This window comes from Eschrichtius robustus, chromosome 20, assembly GCF_028021215.1.
Source record: "Eschrichtius robustus isolate mEscRob2 chromosome 20, mEscRob2.pri, whole genome shotgun sequence".
In the NCBI taxonomy this organism is placed as follows: Eukaryota; Metazoa; Chordata; class Mammalia; order Artiodactyla; family Eschrichtiidae; genus Eschrichtius; species Eschrichtius robustus.
In genome coordinates, this window is record NC_090843.1 from 30,829,096 (window position 1) to 30,855,978 (window position 26,883).

A 26,883-nucleotide genomic window follows, 5' to 3' on the forward strand; every position below is an offset into this window, starting at 1 on the left:
TCCCTGGGAACATGACTGAGGTTTGATTCTGCACACCTTTGTCCTGGGAACATGACTGAGGTTTGATAGTGGAATCCTGTGGCCTGCGAACATGACTGAGGTTTGATTCTGGAACCATGTGTCCTGGGAATATGACTGAGGTTTGATTGTGGAAATCTGTGACCAGGGAAAATAACTGAGGTTTTCGTTGTGGAAATATGTGGCCTGGGATCATGAGTGAGGTTTGATGGTGGAACACTCTGGCCTGGCAAAATGACTGAGGCTTCATTCTGGAACCCTGTGGCCTGGGAACTTGACTGAGGTTTGATGGCAGAAACCTGTGGATTGGCAACATAACTGAGGTTTGATTGTGGAACGCTGTGCCCTGGAAACATGACTGTGGCCTGGTACTGGAAACCCATGGTCTGGGAAGTTGACATTGGTTTGATTCTGGAACCCTGTGTCCTGGGAACATGTTTGAGGTTTGATTCTGGAAACCATTGGTCTGGGAATATGACTGATGTTAGATTGTGGAACCTGTGGCCTGGGAACATGACTGAGGTTTGATGGAGGAACCCTGTGGCCTGGGAACATGACTGAGGTTTCATGGAGGAACCCTGTGGCCTGGGAAATTGACTCTGATTTCATCGCAGAAACCTGTGGACTGGCAACAGGACTGAGGTTTGATGGTGGAACCCTGTGCACTGGGAACATGACTGAGGCCTGATACTGGAACTCCGTGGCCTGGGAACATGACATTGGTTTGATTCTAGAATCCTGTTTCCTGGGAACATGACTGAGGTTTGATGGTTGAACCCTGTGGACTGGCAACATGACTGAGGTTTGATTGTGGAACCCTGTGCCCTGGAAACATGACTGTGGCCTGGTACTGGAAACCCATGGTCTGGGAAGTTGACATTGGTTTGATTCTGGAACCCTGTGTCCTGGGAACATGTTTGAGGTTTGATTCTGGAAACCATTGGTCTGGGAATATGACTGATGTTAGATTGTGGAACACTCTGGCCTGGGAACATGACTGAGGCTTGATGGTGGAACCGTGGCCTGGCAACAGTACTGAGGTTTGATTTTGGAAAACTGTGGCCTGGGACTGTGTCTGAGGTTTAATTCTGGAAGCCTGTGGCCTGGGAATATGAGTGAGACTTGATTCAGATACCCTGTGTCCTGGGAACATGACTGGGGGTTTTTTTTTGAAACCTGTTTCCAGGGAATATGACTGAGGTTTTATTCTGGAACCCTGTGTCCTGGGAACATGACTGAGGTTTGATTCTGGAACCATGGGGCCTGGGAATATGACTGAGGTTTGATTCTGGAAACCATTGGCCTGGGAACATGACTGATGTTAGATTGTGGAATCCTGTGGCCTGCGAACATGACATCGGTTTGGATTCTGGTACCCTGTTGCCTGGGAACATGAAATTAGTTTGATTCTGGAAACCTGTGGTCTGCGAATATGACTGAGGTTTGATGGTGGTACCCTATGGCCTGGCAACATGACTGAGGTTTGATTCTGGTTTCCTGTGGCCTGGGAACATGACTGAGGCGTGATTCTGGAAACCTGTGACCTGGGAACATGATATCTGTTTAGATTTTGGAATACTGTGCCCTGGCAACCTGACTGAGGCTTGGTTCTGGAACCCTTTGGCCTGGGAACATAAATGAGGATTGATTCTGGAACCCTGAGGCCTGGAATCATGACATCAGTGGATTCTGGAACCCTGTGGCCTGGGAACATGAGAACGGTTTGATTCTGGAACCCTGTGGCCTGGGAACATGTCTGAGGTTTGATGGTGGAATCCTGTGGCCTGGCAACATGACTGAGGTTTGTTTCTGGAATCCTTTTCCCTGGGAACATGACTGAGGTTTGATTCTGCACACCTTTGTCCTGGGAACATGACTGAGGTTTGACAGTGGAACCCTGTGGCCTGCGAACATGACTGAGGTTTGATTCTGGAACCATGTGTCCTGGGAATATGACAGAGGTTTGATTGTGGAAATCTGTGACCAGGGAAAATGACTGAGGTTTTCGTTGTGGAAATATGTGGCCTGGGATCATGAGTGAGGTTTGATGATGGAACACTCTGGCCTGGCAAAATGACTGAGGCTTCATTCTGGAACCCTGTGGCCTGGGAACTTGACTGAGGTTTGATGGCAGAAACCTGTGGACTGGCAACATGACTGAGGTTTGATTGTGGAACCCTGTGGCGGGGGAACATGAGTGAGGTTTGATTCTGGAAACATGGGTCCTGGGAATATGACTGAGGTTTGATTCTGGATACCTGTGGCCTGGGAAAATGACTGAGGTTTCGTTGTGGAAATATGTGGCCTGGGATCATGAGTGAGGTTTGATGGTGGAACACTCTGGCCTGGCAAAATGACTGAGGCTTGATTCTGGAACCCTGTGGCCTGGGAACTTCACTGAGGTTTGGTGGCAGAAACCTGTGGACTGGCAACATGACTGAGGTTTGATTGTGGAACCCTGTGCCCTGGAAACATGACTGTGGCCTGGTACTGGAAACCCATGGTCTGGGAAGTTGACATTGGTTTGATTCTGGAACCCTGTGTCCTGGGAACATGTTTGAGGTTTGATTCTGGAAACCATTGGTCTGGGAATATGACTGATGTTAGATTGTGGAACCTGTGGCCTGGGAACATGACTGAGGTTTGATGGAGGAACCCTGTGGCCTGGGAACATGACTGAGGTTTCATGGAGGAACCCTGTGGCCTGGGAACTTGACTCTGATTTCATCGCAGAAACCTGTGGACTGGCAACAGGACTGAGGTTTGATGGTGGAACCCTGTGCACTGGGAACATGACTGAGGCCTGATACTGGAACCCCGTGGCCTGGGAACATGACATTGGTTTGATTCTAGAATCCTGTTTCCTGGGAACATGACTGAGGTTTGATGGTTGAACCCTGTGTCCTGGCAACTTGACAGAGGTTTGACTGTGGAACCCTCAGGCTTGGGAATATGACTGAGGATTGATGGTGAAACGCTGTGGTCTGGCAACAGGACTGAGGTTTGATGGTGGGACCCAGTGGCCTGGGAACATGACATCGTTTTTGATTCTGATACACTGTTGCCTGGGAACATGAAATCGTTTTGATTCTGGAAACCTGTGTCCTGGGAACATGACTGAGGTTTGAATGTGGAACCCTGTGGCGGGGGAACATGAGTGAGGTTTCATTGTGGAACCATGGGTCCTGGGAATATGACTGAGGTTTGATTCTGGATACCTGTGGCCTGGGAAAATGACTGAGGTTTCGTTGTGGAAATATGTGGCCTGGGATCCTGAGTGAGGTTTGATGGTGGAACACTCTGGCCTGGCAAAATGACTGAGTCTTGATTCTGGAACCCTGTGGCCTGGGAACTTGACTGAGGTTTGATGGCAGAAACCTGTGGACTGGCAACATGAATGAGGTTTGATTGTGGAACCCTGTGCCCTGGAAACATGACTGTGGCCTGATACTGGAAACCCATGGCCTGGGAACTTGACATTGGTTGATTCTGGAACCCTGTGTCCTGGGAACATGATTGAGGTTTGATTCTGGAAACCATTGGTCTGGGAACATGACTGATGTTAGACTGTGGATCCTGTGGCCTGGGAACATGACTGAGGTTTGATGGAGGAACACTGTGACCTGGGAACATGACTGAGGTTTGATGGTGGTACCCTGTGGCCTGGCAACATGACTGAGGCTTGATTCTGGAACCCTGTGGCCTGGGAACTTGACTCTGATTTGATCGCAGAAACCTGTGGCCTGGCAACATGACTGCGGTTTGATGGTGGAACCCTGTGCACTGGGAATATGACTGAGGCCTGATACTGGAACCCCGTGGCCTGGGAACATGACATTGGTTTGATTCTGGAACCCTGTTTCCTGGGAACATGACTGAGGTTTGATGGTTGAACCCTGTGGCCTGGCAACATGACAGAGGTTTGATTGTGGAACCCTCAGGCTTGGGAACATGACTGAGGCTTGATGGTGGAACCCTGTGGCCTGGCAAAAGGACTGAGGTTTGATGATGGAATCCTGTGGCCTGGAAAGATGACTTAGGTTTGATTGTGGAACACTCTGGCCTGGGAACATGACTGAGGCTTGATGGTGGAACCGTGGCCTGGCAACAGTACTGAGGTTTGATTTTGGAAACCTCTGGCCTGGGACTGTGTCTGAGGTTTAATTCTGGAAGCCTGTGGCCTGGGAATATGAGTGAGACTTGATTCAGGTACCCTGTGTCCTGGGAACATGACTGGGGTTTTTTTTTTGAAACCTGTTTCCAGGGAACATGACTGAGGTTTTATTCTGGAACCCTGTGTCCTGGGAACATGACTGAGGTTTGATTCTGGAACCATGGGGCCTGGGAATATGACTGAGGTTTGATTCTGGAAACCATTGTCCTGGGAACATGACTGATGTTAGATTGTGGAATCCTGTGGCCTGGGAACATGACATCGGTTTGGATTCTGGTACCCTGTTGCCTGGGAACATGAAATTAGTTTGATTCTGGAAACCTGTGGTCTGCGAATATGACTGAGGTTTGATGGTGGTACCCTATGGCCTGGCAACATGACTGAGGTTTGATTCTGGTTTCCTGTGGCCTGGGAACATGACTGAGGCGTGATTCTGGAAACCTGTGACCTGGGAACATGAAATCTGTTTAGATTGTGCAATACTGTGCCCTGGCAACCTGACTGAGGCTTGGTTCTGGAACCCTTTGGCCTGGGAACATAACTGAGGATTGATTCTGGAACCGTGGGGCCTGGAATTATGACATCAGTGGATTCTGGAACCCTGTGGCCTGGGAACATGAGAACGGTTTGATTCTGGAACCCTGTGGCCTGGGAACATGTCTGAGGTTTGATGGTGGAATCCTGTGGCCTGGCAACATGACTGAGGTTTGTTTCTGGAATCCTTTTCCCTGGGAACATGACTGAGGTTTGATTCTGCACACCTTTGTCCTGGGAACATGACTGAGGTTTGACAGTGGAACCCTGTGGCCTGCGAACATGACTGAGGTTTGATTCTGGAACCATGTGTCCTGGGAATATGACTGAGGTTTGATTGTGGAAATCTGTGACCAGGGAAAATAACTGAGGTTTTCGTTGTGGAAATATGTGGCCTGGGATCATGAGTGAGGTTTGATGGTGGAACACTCTGGCCTGGCAAAATGACTGAGGCTTCATTCTGGAACCCTGTGGCCTGGGAACTTGACTGAGGTTTGATGGCAGAAACCTGTGGACTGGCAACATGACTGAGGTTTGATTGTGGAACCCTGTGCCCTGGAAACATGACTGTGGCCTGGTACTGGAAACCCATGGTCTGGGAAGTTGACATTGGTTTGATTCTGGAACCCTTTGTCCTGGGAACATGTTTGAGGTTTGATTCTGGAAACCATTGGTCTGGGAATATGACTGATGTTAGATTGTGGAACCTGTGGCCTGGGAACATGACTGAGGTTTGATGGAGGAACCCTGTGGCCTGGGAACATGACTGAGGTTTCATGGAGGAACCCTGTGGCCTGGGAACTTGACTCTGATTTCATCGCAGAAACCTGTGGACTGGCAACAGGACTGAGGTTTGATGGTGGAACCCTGTGCACTGGGAACATGACTGAGGCCTGATACTGGAACCCCGTGGCCTGGGAACATGACATTGGTTTGATTCTGGAACCCTGTTTCCTGGGAACATGACTGAGGTTTAATGGTTGAACCCTGTGTCCTGGCAACTTGACAGAGTTTTGACTGTGGAACCCTCAGGCTTGGGAACATGACTGAGGATTGATGGTAGAACGCTGTGGCCTGGCAACAGGACTGAGGTTTGATGGTGGGACCCAGTGGCCTGGGAACATGACATCGTTTTTGATTCTGATACCCTGTTGCCTGGGAACATGAAATCGTTTTGATTCTGGAAACCTGTGTCCTGGGAACATGACTGAGGTTTGAATGTGGAACCCTGTGGCGGGGGAACATGAGTGAGGTTTCATTCTGGATCCATGGGTCCTGGGAATATGACTGAGGTTTGATTCTGGATACCTGTGGCCTGGGAAAATGACTGAGGTTTCGTTGTGGAAATATGTGGCCTGGGATCATGAGTGACGTTTGATGGTGGAACACTCTGGCCTGGCAAAATGACTGAGGCTTGATTCTGGAACCCTGTGGCCTGGGAACTTGACTGAGGTTTGATGGCAGAAACCTGTGGACTGGCAACATGAATGAGGTTTGATTGTGGAACCCTGTGCCCTGGAAACATGACTGTGGCCTGGTACTGGAAACCCATGGTCTGGGAAGTTGACATTGGTTTGATTCTGGAACCCTGTGTCCTGGGAACATGTTTGAGGTTTGATTCTGGAAACCATTGGTCTGGGAATATGACTGATGTTAGATTGTGGAACCTGTGGCCTGGGAACATGACTGAGGTTTGATGGAGGAACCCTGTGGCCTGGGAACATGACTGAGGTTTCATGGAGGAACCCTGTGTCCTGGGAACTTGACTCTGATTTCATCGCAGAAACCTGTGGACTGGCAACAGGACTGAGGTTTGATGGTGGAACCCTGTGTCCTGGCAACTTGACAGAGGTTTGACTGTGGAACCCTCAGGCTTGGGAACATGACTGAGGATTGATGGTAGAACGCTGTGGCCTGGCAACAGGACTGAGGTTTGATGGTGGGACCCAGTAGCCTGGGAACATGACATCGTTTTTGATTCTGATAACCTGTTGCCTGGGAACATGAAATTGTTTTGATTCTGGAAACCTGTGTCCTGGGAACATGACTGAGGTTTGAATGTGGAACCCTGTGGCGGGGGAACATGAGTGAGGTTTGATTCTGGAACCATGGGTCCTGGGAATATGACTGAGGTTTGATTCTGGATACCTGTGGCCTGGGAAAATGACTGAGGTTTCTTTGTGGAAATATGTGGCCTGGGATCATGAGTGAGGTTTGATGGTGGAACACTCTGGCCTGGCAAAATGACTGAGGCTTGATTCTGGAACCCTGTGGCCTGGGAACTTGACTGAGGTTTGGTGGCAGAAACCTGTGGAGTGGAAACATGACTGTGGTTTGATTGTGGAACCCTGTACCCTGGAAACATGACTGTGGCCTGGTACTGGAAACCCATGGCCTGGGAACTTTACATTGGTTGATTCTGGAACCCTGTGTCCTGGGAACATGATGGAGGTTTGATTCTGGAAACCATTGGTCTGGGAACATGACTGATGTTAGACTGTGGATCCTGTGGCCTGGGAACATGACTGAGGTTTGATGGAGGAACACTGTGACCTGGGAACATGACTGAGGTTTGATGGTGGTACCCTGTGGCCTGGCAACATGACTGAGGCTTGATTCTGGAACCCTGTGGCCTGGGAACTTGACTCTGATTTGATCGCAGAAACCTGTGGCCTGGCAACATGACTGCGGTTTGATGGTGGAACCCTGTGCACTGGGAATATGACTGAGGCCTGATACTGGAACCCCGTGGCCTGGGAACATGACATTTGTTTGATTCTGGAACCCTGTTTCCTGGGAACATGACTGAGGTTTGATGGTTGAACCCTGTGGCCTGGCAACATGACAGAGGTTTGATTGTGGAACCCTCAGGCTTGGGAACATGACTGAGGCTTGATGGTGGAACCCTGTGGCCTGGCAAAAAGACTGAGGTTTGATGGTGGAATCCTGTGGCCTGGAAAGATGACTTAGGTTTGATTGTGGAACACTCTGGCCTGGGAACATGACTGAGGCTTGATGGTGGAACCGTGGCCTGGCAACAGTACTGAGGTTTGATTTTGGAAACCTGTGGCCTGGGACTGTGTCTGAGGTTTAATTCTGGAAGCCTGTGGCCTGGGAATATGAGTGAGACTTGATTCAGGTACCCTGTGTCCTGGGAACATGACTGGGGTTTTTTTTTTGAAACCTGTTTCCAGGGAACATGACTGAGGTTTTATTCTGGAACCCTGTGTCCTGGGAACATGACTGAGGTTTGATTCTGGAACCATGGGGCCTGGGAATATGACTGAGGTTTGATTCTTGAAACCATTGGCCTGGGAACATGACTGATGTTAGATTGTGGAATCCTGTGGCCTGCGAACATGACATCGGTTTGGATTCTGGTACCCTGTTGCCTGGGAACATGAAATTAGTTTGATTCTGGAAACCTGTGGTCTGCGAATATGACTGAGGTTTGATGGTGGTACCCTATGGCCTGGCAACATGACTGAGGTTTGATTCTGGTTTCCTGTGGCCTGGGAACATGACTGAGGCGTGATTCTGGAAACCTGTGACCTGGGAACATGAAATCTGTTTAGACTGTGCAATACTGTGCCCTGGCAACCTGACTGAGGCTTGGTTCTGGAACCCTTTGGCCTGGGAACATAACTGAGGATTGATTCTGGAACCCTGGGGCCTGGAATTATGACATCAGTGGATTCTGGAACCCTGTGGCCTGGGAACATGAGAACGGTTTGATTCTGGACACCTGTGTCCTGTGAACATGACTGAGATTTGATTGTGGAACCCTCAGGATTTGGAACATGACTGAGGTTTGATGGCGGAAACCTGTGGCCTGGCAACAGGACTGAAGTTTGATGCTGGAATCCTGTGGCCTGGCAAGATGACTTAGGTTTGATTGTGGAACACTCTGGCCTGGGAACATGACTGAGGCTTGATGGTGGAATCATGGCCTGGCAACAGTACTGAGGTTTGATTGTGGAACCCTCTGGCCTGGGAATATGACTGAGGTTTAATTGTGGAGCCCTGTTTCCTGGGAATATGAGTGAGGCTTGATTCTGGAACCCTGTGGCCTGGGAACATGACTAGGGTTTTATTTTTGAATGCTATGTCCAGGGAACATGACTGAGGTTTTATTCTGGAACCCTGTGTCCTGAGAACATGTCTGAGGTTTGATTCTGGAACCATGTGGCCTGGGAATATGACTGAGGTTTGATTCTGGAAACCTGTGGTCTGGGAATATGACTGAGGTTTGATGGTGGTACCCTTTGGCCTGGCAACATGACTGAGGTTTCATTCTGGATTCCTGTGGCCTGGGAACATGACTGAGGCGTGATTCTGGAAACCTGTGGCCTGGCAACATGACATCTGCTTACATTGTCCAATAATGTGACCTGGGAACCTGACTGAGGCTTGGTTCTGGAATCCTGTTGACTGAGAACATGACTGAGGTTTTATTCTGGAAACCTGTAGCCTGGGAACATAACTGAGGATTGATTCTGGAACCCTGGGGCCTGGAAACATGACATCAGTGGATTCTGGAACCCTGTGGCCTGGGAACATGAGAACGGTTTGATTCTGGAACCCTGTGGCCTGGGAACATGTCTGAGGTTTGATGGTGGAATCCTGTGGCCTGGCAACATGACTGAGGTTTGTTTCTGGAATCCTTTTCCCTGGGAACATGACTGAGGTTTGATTCTGCACACCTTTGTCCTGGGAACATGACTGAGGTTTGATAGTGGAACACTGTGGCCTGCGAACTTGACGGACGTTTGATTCTGGAACCATGTGTCCTGGGAATATGACTGAGGTTTGATTGTGGAAAACTGTGGCCTGGGAACTTGACTGAGGTTTGATGGCAGAAAACTGTGGACTGGCAACATGACGGAGGTTTGATTGTGGAACCCTGTGCCCTGGAAACATGACTGAGGCCGGGTACTGGAAACCCATGGCCTGGGAACTTGACATTGGTTGATTCTGGAACCCTGTGTCCTGGGAACATGATTGAGGTTTGATGGAGGAACCCTGTGGCCTGGGAACATGACTGAGGTTTGATGGCGGAAACCTGTGGCCGGGGAACATGACTGAGGTTTGATGGTGGTACCCTGTGGCCTGGCAACATGACTGAGGCTTGATTCTGGAACCCTGTTGCCTGGAATCGACTCTGATTTGATCGCAGAAACATGTGGACTGGCAACATGACTGCGGTTTCATGGTGGAACCCTGTGCACTGGGAACATGACTGAGGCCTGATACTGGAACCCCGTGGCCTGGGAACATGACATTGGTTTGATTCTGGAACCCTGTTTCCTGGGAACGTGACTGAGGTTTGATGGTTGAACCCTGTGGCCTGGCAACATGACAGAGGTTTGATTGTGGAACCCTCAGGCTTGGGAACATGACTGAGGCTTGATGGTGGAACCCTGTGGCCTGGCAACAGGACTGAGGTTTGATGGTGGAATCCTGTGGCCTGGAAAGATGACTTAGGTTTGATTGTGGAACACTCTGGCCTGGGAACATGACTGAGGCTTGATGGTGGAACCGTGGCCTGGCAACAGTACTGAGGTTTGATTGTGGAAACCTCTGGCCTGGGAATATGTCTGAGGTTTAATTCTGGAAGCCTGTAGCCTGGGAATATGAGTGAGACTTGATTCAGGAACCCTGTGTCCTGGGAACATGACTGACGTTTGATTCTGGAACCATGGGGCCTGGGAATATGACTGAGGTTTGATTCTGGAAACCATTGGCCTGGGAACATGACTGATGTTAGATTGTGGAATTCTTTGGTCTGCGTACATGACATCGGTTTGGATTCTGGTACCCTGTTGCCTGGGAACATGAAATTAGTTTGATTCTGGAAACCTGTGGTCTGCGAATATGACTGAGGTTTGATGGTGGTATCCTATGGCCTGGCAACATGACTGAGGTTTGATTCTGGTTTCCTGTGGCCTGGGAACATGACTGAGGCGTGATTCTGGAAACCTGTGACCTGGGAACATGAAATCTGTTTAGATTGTGGAATACTGTGCCCTGGCAACATGACTGAGGCTTGGTTCTGGAACCCTTTGGCCTGGGAACATAACTGAGGATTGATTCTGGAACCCTGGGGCCTGGAAACATGACTGAGGTTGGATTGTGGAACCCTCTGGCCTGGGAACATGACTGTGGTTTGATTCTGAAACCCTGTGGCCTGGGAAAATGACTGAGGTTTGGTTCTGGAACCCTGTTCCCTGGGAACATGACTGAGGTTTGATTCTGGACACCTGTGTCCTGTGAACATGACTGAGATTTGATTGTGGAACCCTCAGGTTTTGGAACATGACTGAGGTTTGATGGTGGAAACCTGTGACCTGGCAACAGGACTGAAGTTTGATGCTGGAATCCTGTGGCCTGGCAAGATGACTTAGGTTTGATTGTGGAACACTCTGGCCTGGGAACAAGACTGAGGCTTGATGGTGGAATCATGGCCTGGCAACAGTACTGAGGTTTGATTGTGGAAACCTCTGGCCTGGGAATATGACTGAGGTTTAATTGTGGAACCCTGTTTCCTGGGAATATGAGTGAGGCTTGATTCTGGAACCCTGTGGCCTGGGAACATGACTAGGGTTTTATGTTTGAATGCTGTGTCCAGGGAACATGACTGAGGTTTTATTCTGGAACCCTGTGTCCTGAGAACATGTCTGAGGTTTGATTCTGGAACCATGTGGCCTGGGAATATGACTGAGGTTTGATTCTGGAAACCTGTGGTCTGGGAATATGACTGAGGTTTTATGGTGGTACCCTATGGCCTGGCAACATGACTGAGGTTTCATTCTGGATTCCTGTGGCCTGGGAACATGACTGAGGCGTGATTCTGGAAACCTGTGGCCTGGCAACATGACATCTTCTTACATTGTCCAATAATGTGACCTGGGAACCTGACTGAGGCTTGGTTCTGGAATCCTGTGGACTGAGAACATGACTGAGGTTTTATTCTGGAAACCTGTAGCCTGGGAACATAACTGAGGATTGATTCTGGAACCCTGGGGCCTGGAAACATGACATCAGTGGATTCTGGAACCCTGTGGCCTGGGAATATGAGAAAGGTTTGATTCTGGAACCCCGTGGCCTGGGAACATGTCTGAGGTTTGATGGTGGAATCCTGTGGCCTGGCAACATGACTGAGGTGTGTTTCTGGAATCCTTTTCCCTGGGAACATGACTGAGGTTTGATTCTGCACACCTTTGTCCTGGGAACATGACTGAGGTTTCATAGTGGAACCCTGTGGCCTGCGAACATGACTGAGTTTGATTCTGGAGCCATGTGTCCTGGGAATATGACTGAGGTTTGATTGTGGAAATCTGTGGCCTGGGAAATTGACTGAGGTTTGATGGCAGAAACCTGTGGACTGGCAACATGACGGAGGTTTGATTGTGGAACCCTGTGCCCTGGAAACATGACTGAGGCCTGGTACTGGAAACCCATGGCCTGGGAACTTGACATTGGTTGATTCTGGAACCCTGTGTCCTGTGAACATGATTGCGGTTTGATGGAGGAACCCTGTGGCCTGGGAACATGACTGAGGTTTGATGGAGGAAACCTGTGGCCTGGGAACATGACTGAGGTTTGATGGTGGTACCCTGTGGCCTGGCAACATGACTGAGGCTTGATTCTGGAACCCTGTTGCCTGGAACTTGACTCTGATTTGATCGCAGAAACCTGTGGACTGGCAACATGACTGCGGTTTCATGGTGGAACCCTGTGCACTGGGAACATGACTGAGGCCTGATACTGGAACCCCGTGGCCTGGGAACATGACATTGGTTTGATTCTGGAACCCTGTTTCCTTGGGAACGTGACTGAGTTTTGATGGTTGAACACTGTGGCCTGGCAACATGACAGAGGTTTGATTGTGGAACCCTCAGGCTTGGGAACATGACTGAGGCTTGATGGTGGAACCCTGTGGCCTGGCAACAGGACTGAGGTTTGATGGTGGAATCCTGTGGCCTGGAAAGATGACTTAGGTTTGATTGTGGAACACTCTGGCCTGGGAACATGACTGAGGCCTGATGGTGGAACCGTGGCCTGGCAAAAGAACTGAGGTTTGATTGTGGAAACCTCTGGCCTGGGAATATGTCTGAGGTTTAATTATGGAAGCCTGTAGCCTGGGAATATGAGTGAGACTTGATTCAGGAACCCTGTGTCCTGGGAACATGACTGACGTTTGATTCTGGAACCATGGGGCCTGGGAATATGACTGAGGTTTGATTCTGGCAACCATTGGTCTGGGAACATGACTGATGTTAGACTGTGGAACCTGTGGCCTGGGAACATGACTGAGGTTTGATGGAGGAACACTGTGACCTGGGAACATGACTGAGGTTTGATGGTGGTACCCTGTGGCTTGGCAACATGACTGAGGCTTGATTCTGGAACCCTGTGGCCTGGGAAATTGACTCTGATTTGATCGCAGAAACCTGTGGACTGGCAACATGAGTGCGGTTTGATGGTGGAACCCTGTGCACTGCGAATATGACTGAGGCCTGATACTGGAACCCCGTGGCCTGGGAACATGACATTGGTTTGATTCTGGAACCCTGTTTCCTGGGAACATGACTGAGGTTTGATGGTTGAACCCTGTGGCCTGGCAACATGACAGAGGTTTGATTGTGGAACCCTCAGGCTTGGGAACATGACTGAGGCTTGATGGTGGAACCCTGTGGCCTGGCAAAAGTACTGAGGTTTGATGATGGAATCCTGTGGCCTGGAAAGATGACTTAGGTTTGATTGTGGAACACTCTGGCCTGGGAACATGACTGAGGCTTGATGGTGGAACCGTGGCCTGGCAACAGTACTGAGGTTTGATTTTGGAAACCTCTGGCCTGGGACTGTGTCTGAGGTTTAATTCTGGAAGCCTGTGGCCTGGGAATATGAGTGAGACTTGATTCAGGTACCCTGTGTCCTGGGAACATGACTGGGGTTTTTTTTTTGAAACCTGTTTCCAGGGAACATGACTGAGGTTTTATTCTGGAACCCTGTGTCCTGGGAACATGACTGAGGTTTGATTCTGGAACCATGGGGCCTGGGAATATGACTGAGGTTTGATTCTGGAAACCATTGTCCTGGGAACATGACTGATGTTAGATTGTGGAATCCTGTGGCCTGGGAACATGACATCGGTTTGGATTCTGGTACCCTGTTGCCTGGGAACATGAAATTAGTTTGATTCTGGAAACCTGTGGTCTGCGAATATGACTGAGGTTTGATGGTGGTACCCTATGGCCTGGCAACATGACTGAGGTTTGATTCTGGTTTCCTGTGGCCTGGGAACATGACTGAGGCGTGATTCTGGAAACCTGTGACCTGGGAACATGAAATCTGTTTAGATTGTGCAATACTGTGCCCTGGCAACCTGACTGAGGCTTGGTTCTGGAACCCTTTGGCCTGGGAACATAACTGAGGATTGATTCTGGAACCGTGGGGCCTGGAATTATGACATCAGTGGATTCTGGAACCCTGTGGCCTGGGAACATGAGAACGGTTTGATTCTGGAACCCTGTGGCCTGGGAACATGTCTGAGGTTTGATGGTGGAATCCTGTGGCCTGGCAACATGACTGAGGTTTGTTTCTGGAATCCTTTTCCCTGGGAACATGACTGAGGTTTGATTCTGCACACCTTTGTCCTGGGAACATGACTGAGGTTTGACAGTGGAACCCTGTGGCCTGCGAACATGACTGAGGTTTGATTCTGGAACCATGTGTCCTGGGAATATGACTGAGGTTTGATTGTGGAAATCTGTGACCAGGGAAAATAACTGAGGTTTTCGTTGTGGAAATATGTGGCCTGGGATCATGAGTGAGGTTTGATGGTGGAACACTCTGGCCTGGCAAAATGACTGAGGCTTCATTCTGGAACCCTGTGGCCTGGGAACTTGACTGAGGTTTGATGGCAGAAACCTGTGGACTGGCAACATGACTGAGGTTTGATTGTGGAACCCTGTGCCCTGGAAACATGACTGTGGCCTGGTACTGGAAACCCATGGTCTGGGAAGTTGACATTGGTTTGATTCTGGAACCCTTTGTCCTGGGAACATGTTTGAGGTTTGATTCTGGAAACCATTGGTCTGGGAATATGACTGATGTTAGATTGTGGAACCTGTGGCCTGGGAACATGACTGAGGTTTGATGGAGGAACCCTGTGGCCTGGGAACATGACTGAGGTTTCATGGAGGAACCCTGTGGCCTGGGAACTTGACTCTGATTTCATCGCAGAAACCTGTGGACTGGCAACAGGACTGAGGTTTGATGGTGGAACCCTGTGCACTGGGAACATGACTGAGGCCTGATACTGGAACCCCGTGGCCTGGGAACATGACATTGGTTTGATTCTGGAACCCTGTTTCCTGGGAACATGACTGAGGTTTAATGGTTGAACCCTGTGTCCTGGCAACTTGACAGAGTTTTGACTGTGGAACCCTCAGGCTTGGGAACATGACTGAGGATTGATGGTAGAACGCTGTGGCCTGGCAACAGGACTGAGGTTTGATGGTGGGACCCAGTGGCCTGGGAACATGACATCGTTTTTGATTCTGATACCCTGTTGCCTGGGAACATGAAATCGTTTTGATTCTGGAAACCTGTGTCCTGGGAACATGACTGAGGTTTGAATGTGGAACCCTGTGGCGGGGGAACATGAGTGAGGTTTGATTCTGGAACCATGGGTCCTGGGAATATGACTGAGGTTTGATTCTGGATACCTGTGGCCTGGGAAAATGACTGAGGTTTCGTTGTGGAAATATGTGGCCTGGGATCATGAGTGAGGTTTGATGGTGGAACACTCTTGCCTGGCAAAATGACTGAGACTTGATTCTGGAACCCTGTGGCCTGGGAACTTCACTGAGGTTTGATGGCGGAAACCTGTGGACTGGCAACATGAATGAGGTTTGATTGTGGAACCCTGTGCCCTGGAAAAATGACTATGGCCTGGTACTGGAAACCCATGGCCTGGGAACTTGACATTGGTTGATTCTGGAACCCTGTGTCCTGGGAACATGATGGAGGTTTGATTCTGGAAACCATTGGTCTGGGAACATGACTGATGTTAGACTGTGGATCCTGTGGCCTGGGAACATGACTGAGGTTTGATGGAGGAACACTGTGACCTGGGAACCTGACTGAGGTTTGATGGTGGTACCCTGTGGCCTGGCAACATGACTGAGGCTTGATTCTGGAACCCTGTGGCCTGGGAACTTGACTCTGATTTGATCGCAGAAACCTGTGGCCTGGCAACATGACTGCGGTTTGATGGTGGAACCCTGTGCACTGGGAATATGACTGAGGCCTGATACTGGAACCCCGTGGCCTGGGAACATGACATTTGTTTGATTCTGGAACCCTGTTTCCTGGGAACGTGACTGAGGTTTGATGGTTGAACCCTGTGGCCTGGCAACATGACAGAGGTTTGATTGTGGAACCCTCAGGCTTGGGAACATGACTGAGGCTTGATGGTGGAACCCTGTGGCCTGGCAAAAGGACTGAGGTTTGATGGTGGAATCCTGTGGCCTGGAAAGATGACTTAGGTTTGATTGTGGAACACTCTGGCCTGGGAACATGACTGAGGCTTGATGGTGGAACCGTGGCCTGGCAACAGTACTGAGGTTTGATTTTGGAAACCTGTGGCCTGGGACTGTGTCTGAGGTTTAATTCTGGAAGCCTGTGGCCTGGGAATATGAGTGAGACTTGATTCAGGTACCCTGTGTCCTGGGAACATGACTGGGGGTTTTTTTTTGAAACCTGTTTCCAGGGAACATGACTGAGGTTTTATTCTGGAACCCTGTGTCCTGGGAACATGACTGAGGTTTGATTCTGGAACCATGGGGCCTGGGAATATGACTGAGGTTTGATTCTGGAAACCATTGGCCTGGGAACATGACTGATGTTAGATTGTGGAATCCTGTGGCCTGGGAACATGACATCGGTTTGGATTCTGGTACCCTGTTGCCTGGGAACATGAAATTAGTTTGATTCTGGAAACCTGTGGTCTGCGAATAGGACTGAGGTTTGATGGTGGTACCCTATGGCCTGGCAACATGACTGAGGTTTGATTCTGGTTTCCTGTGGCCTGGGAACATGACTGAGGCGTGATTCTGGAAACCTGTGACCTGGGAACATGAAATCTGTTTAGATTGTGGAATACTGTGCCCTGGCAACCTGACTGAGGCTTGGTTCTGGAACCCTTTGGCCTGGGAACATAACTGAGGATTGATTCTGGAACCCTGGGGCCTGGAATCATGACATCAGTGGATTCTGGAACCCTGTGGCCTGGGAACATGAGAACGGTTTGATTCTGGAACCCTATGGCCTGGGAACATGTCTGAGGTTTGATGGTGGAACCCTGTTCCCTGGCAACATGACTGAGGTTTGTTTCTGGAATCCTTTTCCCTGGGAACATGACTGAGGTTTGATTCTGCACACCTTTGTCCTGGGAACATGACTGAGGTTTGATAGTGGAATCCTGTGGCCTGCGAACATGACTGAGGTTTGATTCTGGAACCATGTGTCCTGGGAATATGACTGAGGTTTGATTGTGGAAATCTGTGACCAGGGAAAATAACTGAGGTTTTCGTTGTGGAAATATGTGGCCTGGGATCATGAGTGAGGTTTGATGGTGGAACACTCTGGCCTGGCAAAATGACTGAGGCTTCATTCTGGAACCCTGTGGCCTGGGAACTTGACTGAGGTTTGATGGCAGAAACCTGTGGATTGGCAACATAACTGAGGTTTGATTGTGGAACGCTGTGCCCTGGAAACATGACTGTGGCCTGGTACTGGAAACCCATGGTCTGGGAAGTTGACATTGGTTTGATTCTGGAACCCTGTGTCCTGGGAACATGTTTGAGGTTTGATTCTGGAAACCATTGGTCTGGGAATATGACTGATGTTAGATTGTGGAACCTGTGGCCTGGGAACATGACTGAGGTTTGATGGAGGAACCCTGTGGCCTGGGAACATGACTGAGGTTTCATGGAGGAACCCTGTGGCCTGGGAAATTGACTCTGATTTCATCGCAGAAACCTGTGGACTGGCAACAGGACTGAGGTTTGATGGTGGAACCCTGTGCACTGGGAACATGACTGAGGCCTGATACTGGAACTCCGTGGCCTGGGAACATGACATTGGTTTGATTCTAGAATCCTGTTTCCTGGGAACATGACTGAGGTTTGATGGTTGAACCCTGTGGACTGGCAACATGACTGAGGTTTGATTGTGGAACCCTGTGCCCTGGAAACATGACTGTGGCCTGGTACTGGAAACCCATGGTCTGGGAAGTTGACATTGGTTTGATTCTGGAACCCTGTGTCCTGGGAACATGTTTGAGGTTTGATTCTGGAAACCATTGGTCTGGGAATATGACTGATGTTAGATTGTGGAACACTCTGGCCTGGGAACATGACTGAGGCTTGATGGTGGAACCGTGGCCTGGCAACAGTACTGAGGTTTGATTTTGGAAAACTGTGGCCTGGGACTGTGTCTGAGGTTTAATTCTGGAAGCCTGTGGCCTGGGAATATGAGTGAGACTTGATTCAGATACCCTGTGTCCTGGGAACATGACTGGGGGTTTTTTTTTGAAACCTGTTTCCAGGGAATATGACTGAGGTTTTATTCTGGAACCCTGTGTCCTGGGAACATGACTGAGGTTTGATTCTGGAACCATGGGGCCTGGGAATATGACTGAGGTTTGATTCTGGAAACCATTGGCCTGGGAACATGACTGATGTTAGATTGTGGAATCCTGTGGCCTGCGAACATGACATCGGTTTGGATTCTGGTACCCTGTTGCCTGGGAACATGAAATTAGTTTGATTCTGGAAACCTGTGGTCTGCGAATAGGACTGAGGTTTGATGGTGGTACCCTATGGCCTGGCAACATGACTGAGGTTTGATTCTGGTTTCCTGTGGCCTGGGAACATGACTGAGGCGTGATTCTGGAAACCTGTGACCTGGGAACATGATATCTGTTTAGATTTTGGAATACTGTGCCCTGGCAACCTGACTGAGGCTTGGTTCTGGAACCCTTTGGCCTGGGAACATAAATGAGGATTGATTCTGGAACCCTGAGGCCTGGAATCATGACATCAGTGGATTCTGGAACCCTGTGGCCTGGGAACATGAGAACGGTTTGATTCTGGAACCCTGTGGCCTGGGAACATGTCTGAGGTTTGATGGTGGAATCCTGTGGCCTGGCAACATGACTGAGGTTTGTTTCTGGAATCCTTTTCCCTGGGAACATGACTGAGGTTTGATTCTGCACACCTTTGTCCTGGGAACATGACTGAGGTTTGACAGTGGAACCCTGTGGCCTGCGAACATGACTGAGGTTTGATTCTGGAACCATGTGTCCTGGGAATATGACAGAGGTTTGATTGTGGAAATCTGTGACCAGGGAAAATGACTGAGGTTTTCGTTGTGGAAATATGTGGCCTGGGATCATGAGTGAGGTTTGATGATGGAACACTCTGGCCTGGCAAAATGACTGAGGCTTCATTCTGGAACCCTGTGGCCTGGGAACTTGACTGAGGTTTGATGGCAGAAACCTGTGGACTGGCAACATGACTGAGGTTTGATTGTGGAACCCTGTGGCGGGGGAACATGAGTGAGGTTTGATTCTGGAAACATGGGTCCTGGGAATATGACTGAGGTTTGATTCTGGATACCTGTGGCCTGGGAAAATGACTGAGGTTTCGTTGTGGAAATATGTGGCCTGGGATCATGAGTGAGGTTTGATGGTGGAACACTCTGGCCTGGCAAAATGACTGAGGCTTGATTCTGGAACCCTGTGGCCTGGGAACTTCACTGAGGTTTGGTGGCAGAAACCTGTGGACTGGCAACATGACTGAGGTTTGATTGTGGAACCCTGTGCCCTGGAAACATGACTGTGGCCTGGTACTGGAAACCCATGGTCTGGGAAGTTGACATTGGTTTGATTCTGGAACCCTGTGTCCTGGGAACATGTTTGAGGTTTGATTCTGGAAACCATTGGTCTGGGAATATGACTGATGTTAGATTGTGGAACCTGTGGCCTGGGAACATGACTGAGGTTTGATGGAGGAACCCTGTGGCCTGGGAACATGACTGAGGTTTCATGGAGGAACCCTGTGGCCTGGGAACTTGACTCTGATTTCATCGCAGAAACCTGTGGACTGGCAACAGGACTGAGGTTTGATGGTGGAACCCTGTGCACTGGGAACATGACTGAGGCCTGATACTGGAACCCCGTGGCCTGGGAACATGACATTGGTTTGATTCTAGAATCCTGTTTCCTGGGAACATGACTGAGGTTTGATGGTTGAACCCTGTGTCCTGGCAACTTGACAGAGGTTTGACTGTGGAACCCTCAGGCTTGGGAATATGACTGAGGATTGATGGTGAAACGCTGTGGTCTGGCAACAGGACTGAGGTTTGATGGTGGGACCCAGTGGCCTGGGAACATGACATCGTTTTTGATTCTGATACACTGTTGCCTGGGAACATGAAATCGTTTTGATTCTGGAAACCTGTGTCCTGGGAACATGACTGAGGTTTGAATGTGGAACCCTGTGGCGGGGGAACATGAGTGAGGTTTCATTGTGGAACCATGGGTCCTGGGAATATGACTGAGGTTTGATTCTGGATACCTGTGGCCTGGGAAAATGACTGAGGTTTCGTTGTGGAAATATGTGGCCTGGGATCCTGAGTGAGGTTTGATGGTGGAACACTCTGGCCTGGCAAAATGACTGAGTCTTGATTCTGGAACCCTGTGGCCTGGGAACTTGACTGAGGTTTGATGGCAGAAACCTGTGGACTGGCAACATGAATGAGGTTTGATTGTGGAACCCTGTGCCCTGGAAACATGACTGTGGCCTGATACTGGAAACCCATGGCCTGGGAACTTGACATTGGTTGATTCTGGAACCCTGTGTCCTGGGAACATGATTGAGGTTTGATTCTGGAAACCATTGGTCTGGGAACATGACTGATGTTAGACTGTGGATCCTGTGGCCTGGGAACATGACTGAGGTTTGATGGAGGAACACTGTGACCTGGGAACATGACTGAGGTTTGATGGTGGTACCCTGTGGCCTGGCAACATGACTGAGGCTTGATTCTGGAACCCTGTGGCCTGGGAACTTGACTCTGATTTGATCGCAGAAACCTGTGGCCTGGCAACATGACTGCGGTTTGATGGTGGAACCCTGTGCACTGGGAATATGACTGAGGCCTGATACTGGAACCCCGTGGCCTGGGAACATGACATTGGTTTGATTCTGGAACCCTGTTTCCTGGGAACATGACTGAGGTTTGATGGTTGAACCCTGTGGCCTGGCAACATGACAGAGGTTTGATTGTGGAACCCTCAGGCTTGGGAACATGACTGAGGCTTGATGGTGGAACCCTGTGGCCTGGCAAAAGGACTGAGGTTTGATGATGGAATCCTGTGGCCTGGAAAGATGACTTAGGTTTGATTGTGGAACACTCTGGCCTGGGAACATGACTGAGGCTTGATGGTGGAACCGTGGCCTGGCAACAGTACTGAGGTTTGATTTTGGAAACCTCTGGCCTGGGACTGTGTCTGAGGTTTAATTCTGGAAGCCTGTGGCCTGGGAATATGAGTGAGACTTGATTCAGGTACCCTGTGTCCTGGGAACATGACTGGGGTTTTTTTTTTGAAACCTGTTTCCAGGGAACATGACTGAGGTTTTATTCTGGAACCCTGTGTCCTGGGAACATGACTGAGGTTTGATTCTGGAACCATGGGGCCTGGGAATATGACTGAGGTTTGATTCTGGAAACCATTGTCCTGGGAACATGACTGATGTTAGATTGTGGAATCCTGTGGCCTGGGAACATGACATCGGTTTGGATTCTGGTACCCTGTTGCCTGGGAACATGAAATTAGTTTGATTCTGGAAACCTGTGGTCTGCGAATATGACTGAGGTTTGATGGTGGTACCCTATGGCCTGGCAACATGACTGAGGTTTGATTCTGGTTTCCTGTGGCCTGGGAACATGACTGAGGCGTGATTCTGGAAACCTGTGACCTGGGAACATGAAATCTGTTTAGATTGTGCAATACTGTGCCCTGGCAACCTGACTGAGGCTTGGTTCTGGAACCCTTTGGCCTGGGAACATAACTGAGGATTGATTCTGGAACCGTGGGGCCTGGAATTATGACATCAGTGGATTCTGGAACCCTGTGGCCTGGGAACATGAGAACGGTTTGATTCTGGAACCCTGTGGCCTGGGAACATGTCTGAGGTTTGATGGTGGAATCCTGTGGCCTGGCAACATGACTGAGGTTTGTTTCTGGAATCCTTTTCCCTGGGAACATGACTGAGGTTTGATTCTGCACACCTTTGTCCTGGGAACATGACTGAGGTTTGACAGTGGAACCCTGTGGCCTGCGAACATGACTGAGGTTTGATTCTGGAACCATGTGTCCTGGGAATATGACTGAGGTTTGATTGTGGAAATCTGTGACCAGGGAAAATAACTGAGGTTTTCGTTGTGGAAATATGTGGCCTGGGATCATGAGTGAGGTTTGATGGTGGAACACTCTGGCCTGGCAAAATGACTGAGGCTTCATTCTGGAACCCTGTGGCCTGGGAACTTGACTGAGGTTTGATGGCAGAAACCTGTGGACTGGCAACATGACTGAGGTTTGATTGTGGAACCCTGTGCCCTGGAAACATGACTGTGGCCTGGTACTGGAAACCCATGGTCTGGGAAGTTGACATTGGTTTGATTCTGGAACCCTTTGTCCTGGGAACATGTTTGAGGTTTGATTCTGGAAACCATTGGTCTGGGAATATGACTGATGTTAGATTGTGGAACCTGTGGCCTGGGAACATGACTGAGGTTTGATGGAGGAACCCTGTGGCCTGGGAACATGACTGAGGTTTCATGGAGGAACCCTGTGGCCTGGGAACTTGACTCTGATTTCATCGCAGAAACCTGTGGACTGGCAACAGGACTGAGGTTTGATGGTGGAACCCTGTGCACTGGGAACATGACTGAGGCCTGATACTGGAACCCCGTGGCCTGGGAACATGACATTGGTTTGATTCTGGAACCCTGTTTCCTGGGAACATGACTGAGGTTTAATGGTTGAACCCTGTGTCCTGGCAACTTGACAGAGTTTTGACTGTGGAACCCTCAGGCTTGGGAACATGACTGAGGATTGATGGTAGAACGCTGTGGCCTGGCAACAGGACTGAGGTTTGATGGTGGGACCCAGTGGCCTGGGAACATGACATCGTTTTTGATTCTGATACCCTGTTGCCTGGGAACATGAAATCGTTTTGATTCTGGAAACCTGTGTCCTGGGAACATGACTGAGGTTTGAATGTGGAACCCTGTGGCGGGGGAACATGAGTGAGGTTTGATTCTGGAACCATGGGTCCTGGGAATATGACTGAGGTTTGATTCTGGATACCTGTGGCCTGGGAAAATGACTGAGGTTTCGTTGTGGAAATATGTGGCCTGGGATCATGAGTGAGGTTTGATGGTGGAACACTCTTGCCTGGCAAAATGACTGAGACTTGATTCTGGAACCCTGTGGCCTGGGAACTTCACTGAGGTTTGATGGCGGAAACCTGTGGACTGGCAACATGAATGAGGTTTGATTGTGGAACCCTGTGCCCTGGAAAAATGACTATGGCCTGGTACTGGAAACCCATGGCCTGGGAACTTGACATTGGTTGATTCTGGAACCCTGTGTCCTGGGAACATGATGGAGGTTTGATTCTGGAAACCATTGGTCTGGGAACATGACTGATGTTAGACTGTGGATCCTGTGGCCTGGGAACATGACTGAGGTTTGATGGAGGAACACTGTGACCTGGGAACCTGACTGAGGTTTGATGGTGGTACCCTGTGGCCTGGCAACATGACTGAGGCTTGATTCTGGAACCCTGTGGCCTGGGAACTTGACTCTGATTTGATCGCAGAAACCTGTGGACTGGCAACATGACTGCGGTTTGATGGTGGAACCCTGTGCACTGGGAATATGACTGAGGCCTGATACTGGAACCCCGTGGCCTGGGAACATGACATTTGTTTGATTCTGGAACCCTGTTTCCTGGGAACGTGACTGAGGTTTGATGGTTGAACCCTGTGGCCTGGCAACATGACAGAGGTTTGATTGTGGAACCCTCAGGCTTGGGAACATGACTGAGGCTTGATGGTGGAACCCTGTGGCCTGGCAAAAGGACTGAGGTTTGATGGTGGAATCCTGTGGCCTGGAAAGATGACTTAGGTTTGATTGTGGAACACTCTGGCCTGGGAACATGACTGAGGCTTGATGGTGGAACCGTGGCCTGGCAACAGTACTGAGGTTTGATTTTGGAAACCTGTGGCCTGGGACTGTGTCTGAGGTTTAATTCTGGAAGCCTGTGGCCTGGGAATATGAGTGAGACTTGATTCAGGTACCCTGTGTCCTGGGAACATGACTGGGGGTTTTTTTTTGAAACCTGTTTCCAGGGAACATGACTGAGGTTTTATTCTGGAACCCTGTGTCCTGGGAACATGACTGAGGTTTGATTCTGGAACCATGGGGCCTGGGAATATGACTGAGGTTTGATTCTGGAAACCATTGGCCTGGGAACATGACTGATGTTAGATTGTGGAATCCTGTGGCCTGGGAACATGACATCGGTTTGGATTCTGGTACCCTGTTGCCTGGGAACATGAAATTAGTTTGATTCTGGAAACCTGTGGTCTGCGAATAGGACTGAGGTTTGATGGTGGTACCCTATGGCCTGGCAACATGACTGAGGTTTGATTCTGGTTTCCTGTGGCCTGGGAACATGACTGAGGCGTGATTCTGGAAACCTGTGACCTGGGAACATGAAATCTGTTTAGATTGTGGAATACTGTGCCCTGGCAACCTGACTGAGGCTTGGTTCTGGAACCCTTTGGCCTGGGAACATAACTGAGGATTGATTCTGGAACCCTGGGGCCTGGAATCATGACATCAGTGGATTCTGGAACCCTGTGGCCTGGGAACATGAGAACGGTTTGATTCTGGAACCCTATGGCCTGGGAACATGTCTGAGGTTTGATGGTGGAACCCTGTTCCCTGGCAACATGACTGAGGTTTGTTTCTGGAATCCTTTTCCCTGGGAACATGACTGAGGTTTGATTCTGCACACCTTTGTCCTGGGAACATGACTGAGGTTTGATAGTGGAATCCTGTGGCCTGCGAACATGACTGAGGTTTGATTCTGGAACCATGTGTCCTGGGAATATGACTGAGGTTTGATTGTGGAAATCTGTGACCAGGGAAAATAACTGAGGTTTTCGTTGTGGAAATATGTGGCCTGGGATCATGAGTGAGGTTTGATGGTGGAACACTCTGGCCTGGCAAAATGACTGAGGCTTCATTCTGGAACCCTGTGGCCTGGGAACTTGACTGAGGTTTGATGGCAGAAACCTGTGGATTGGCAACATAACTGAGGTTTGATTGTGGAACGCTGTGCCCTGGAAACATGACTGTGGCCTGGTACTGGAAACCCATGGTCTGGGAAGTTGACATTGGTTTGATTCTGGAACCCTGTGTCCTGGGAACATGTTTGAGGTTTGATTCTGGAAACCATTGGTCTGGGAATATGACTGATGTTAGATTGTGGAACCTGTGGCCTGGGAACATGACTGAGGTTTGATGGAGGAACCCTGTGGCCTGGGAACATGACTGAGGTTTCATGGAGGAAACCTGTGGCCTGGGAAATTGACTCTGATTTCATCGCAGAAACCTGTGGACTGGCAACAGGACTGAGGTTTGATGGTGGAACCCTGTGCACTGGGAACATGACTGAGGCCTGATACTGGAACTCCGTGGCCTGGGAACATGACATTGGTTTGATTCTAGAATCCTGTTTCCTGGGAACATGACTGAGGTTTGATGGTTGAACCCTGTGGACTGGCAACATGACTGAGGTTTGATTGTGGAACCCTGTGCCCTGGAAACATGACTGTGGCCTGGTACTGGAAACCCATGGTCTGGGAAGTTGACATTGGTTTGATTCTGGAACCCTGTGTCCTGGGAACATGTTTGAGGTTTGATTCTGGAAACCATTGGTCTGGGAATATGACTGATGTTAGATTGTGGAACACTCTGGCCTGGGAACATGACTGAGGCTTGATGGTGGAACCGTGGCCTGGCAACAGTACTGAGGTTTGATTTTGGAAAACTGTGGCCTGGGACTGTGTCTGAGGTTTAATTCTGGAAGCCTGTGGCCTGGGAATATGAGTGAGACTTGATTCAGATACCCTGTGTCCTGGGAACATGACTGGGGGTTTTTTTTTGAAACCTGTTTCCAGGGAATATGACTGAGGTTTTATTCTGGAACCCTGTGTCCTGGGAACATGACTGAGGTTTGATTCTGGAACCATGGGGCCTGGGAATATGACTGAGGTTTGATTCTGGAAACCATTGGCCTGGGAACATGACTGATGTTAGATTGTGGAATCCTGTGGCCTGCGAACATGACATCGGTTTGGATTCTGGTACCCTGTTGCCTGGGAACATGAAATTAGTTTGATTCTGGAAACCTGTGGTCTGCGAATATGACTGAGGTTTGATGGTGGTACCCTATGGCCTGGCAACATGACTGAGGTTTGATTCTGGTTTCCTGTGGCCTGGGAACATGACTGAGGCGTGATTCTGGAAACCTGTGACCTGGGAACATGATATCTGTTTAGATTTTGGAATACTGTGCCCTGGCAACCTGACTGAGGCTTGGTTCTGGAACCCTTTGGCCTGGGAACATAAATGAGGATTGATTCTGGAACCCTGAGGCCTGGAATCATGACATCAGTGGATTCTGGAACCCTGTGGCCTGGGAACATGAGAACGGTTTGATTCTGGAACCCTGTGGCCTGGGAACATGTCTGAGGTTTGATGGTGGAATCCTGTGGCCTGGCAACATGACTGAGGTTTGTTTCTGGAATCCTTTTTCCTGGGAACATGACTGAGGTTTGATTCTGCACACCTTTGTCCTGGGAACATGACTGAGGTTTGACAGTGGAACCCTGTGGCCTGCGAACATGACTGAGGTTTGATTCTGGAACCATGTGTCCTGGGAATATGACAGAGGTTTGATTGTGGAAATCTGTGACCAGGGAAAATGACTGAGGTTTTCGTT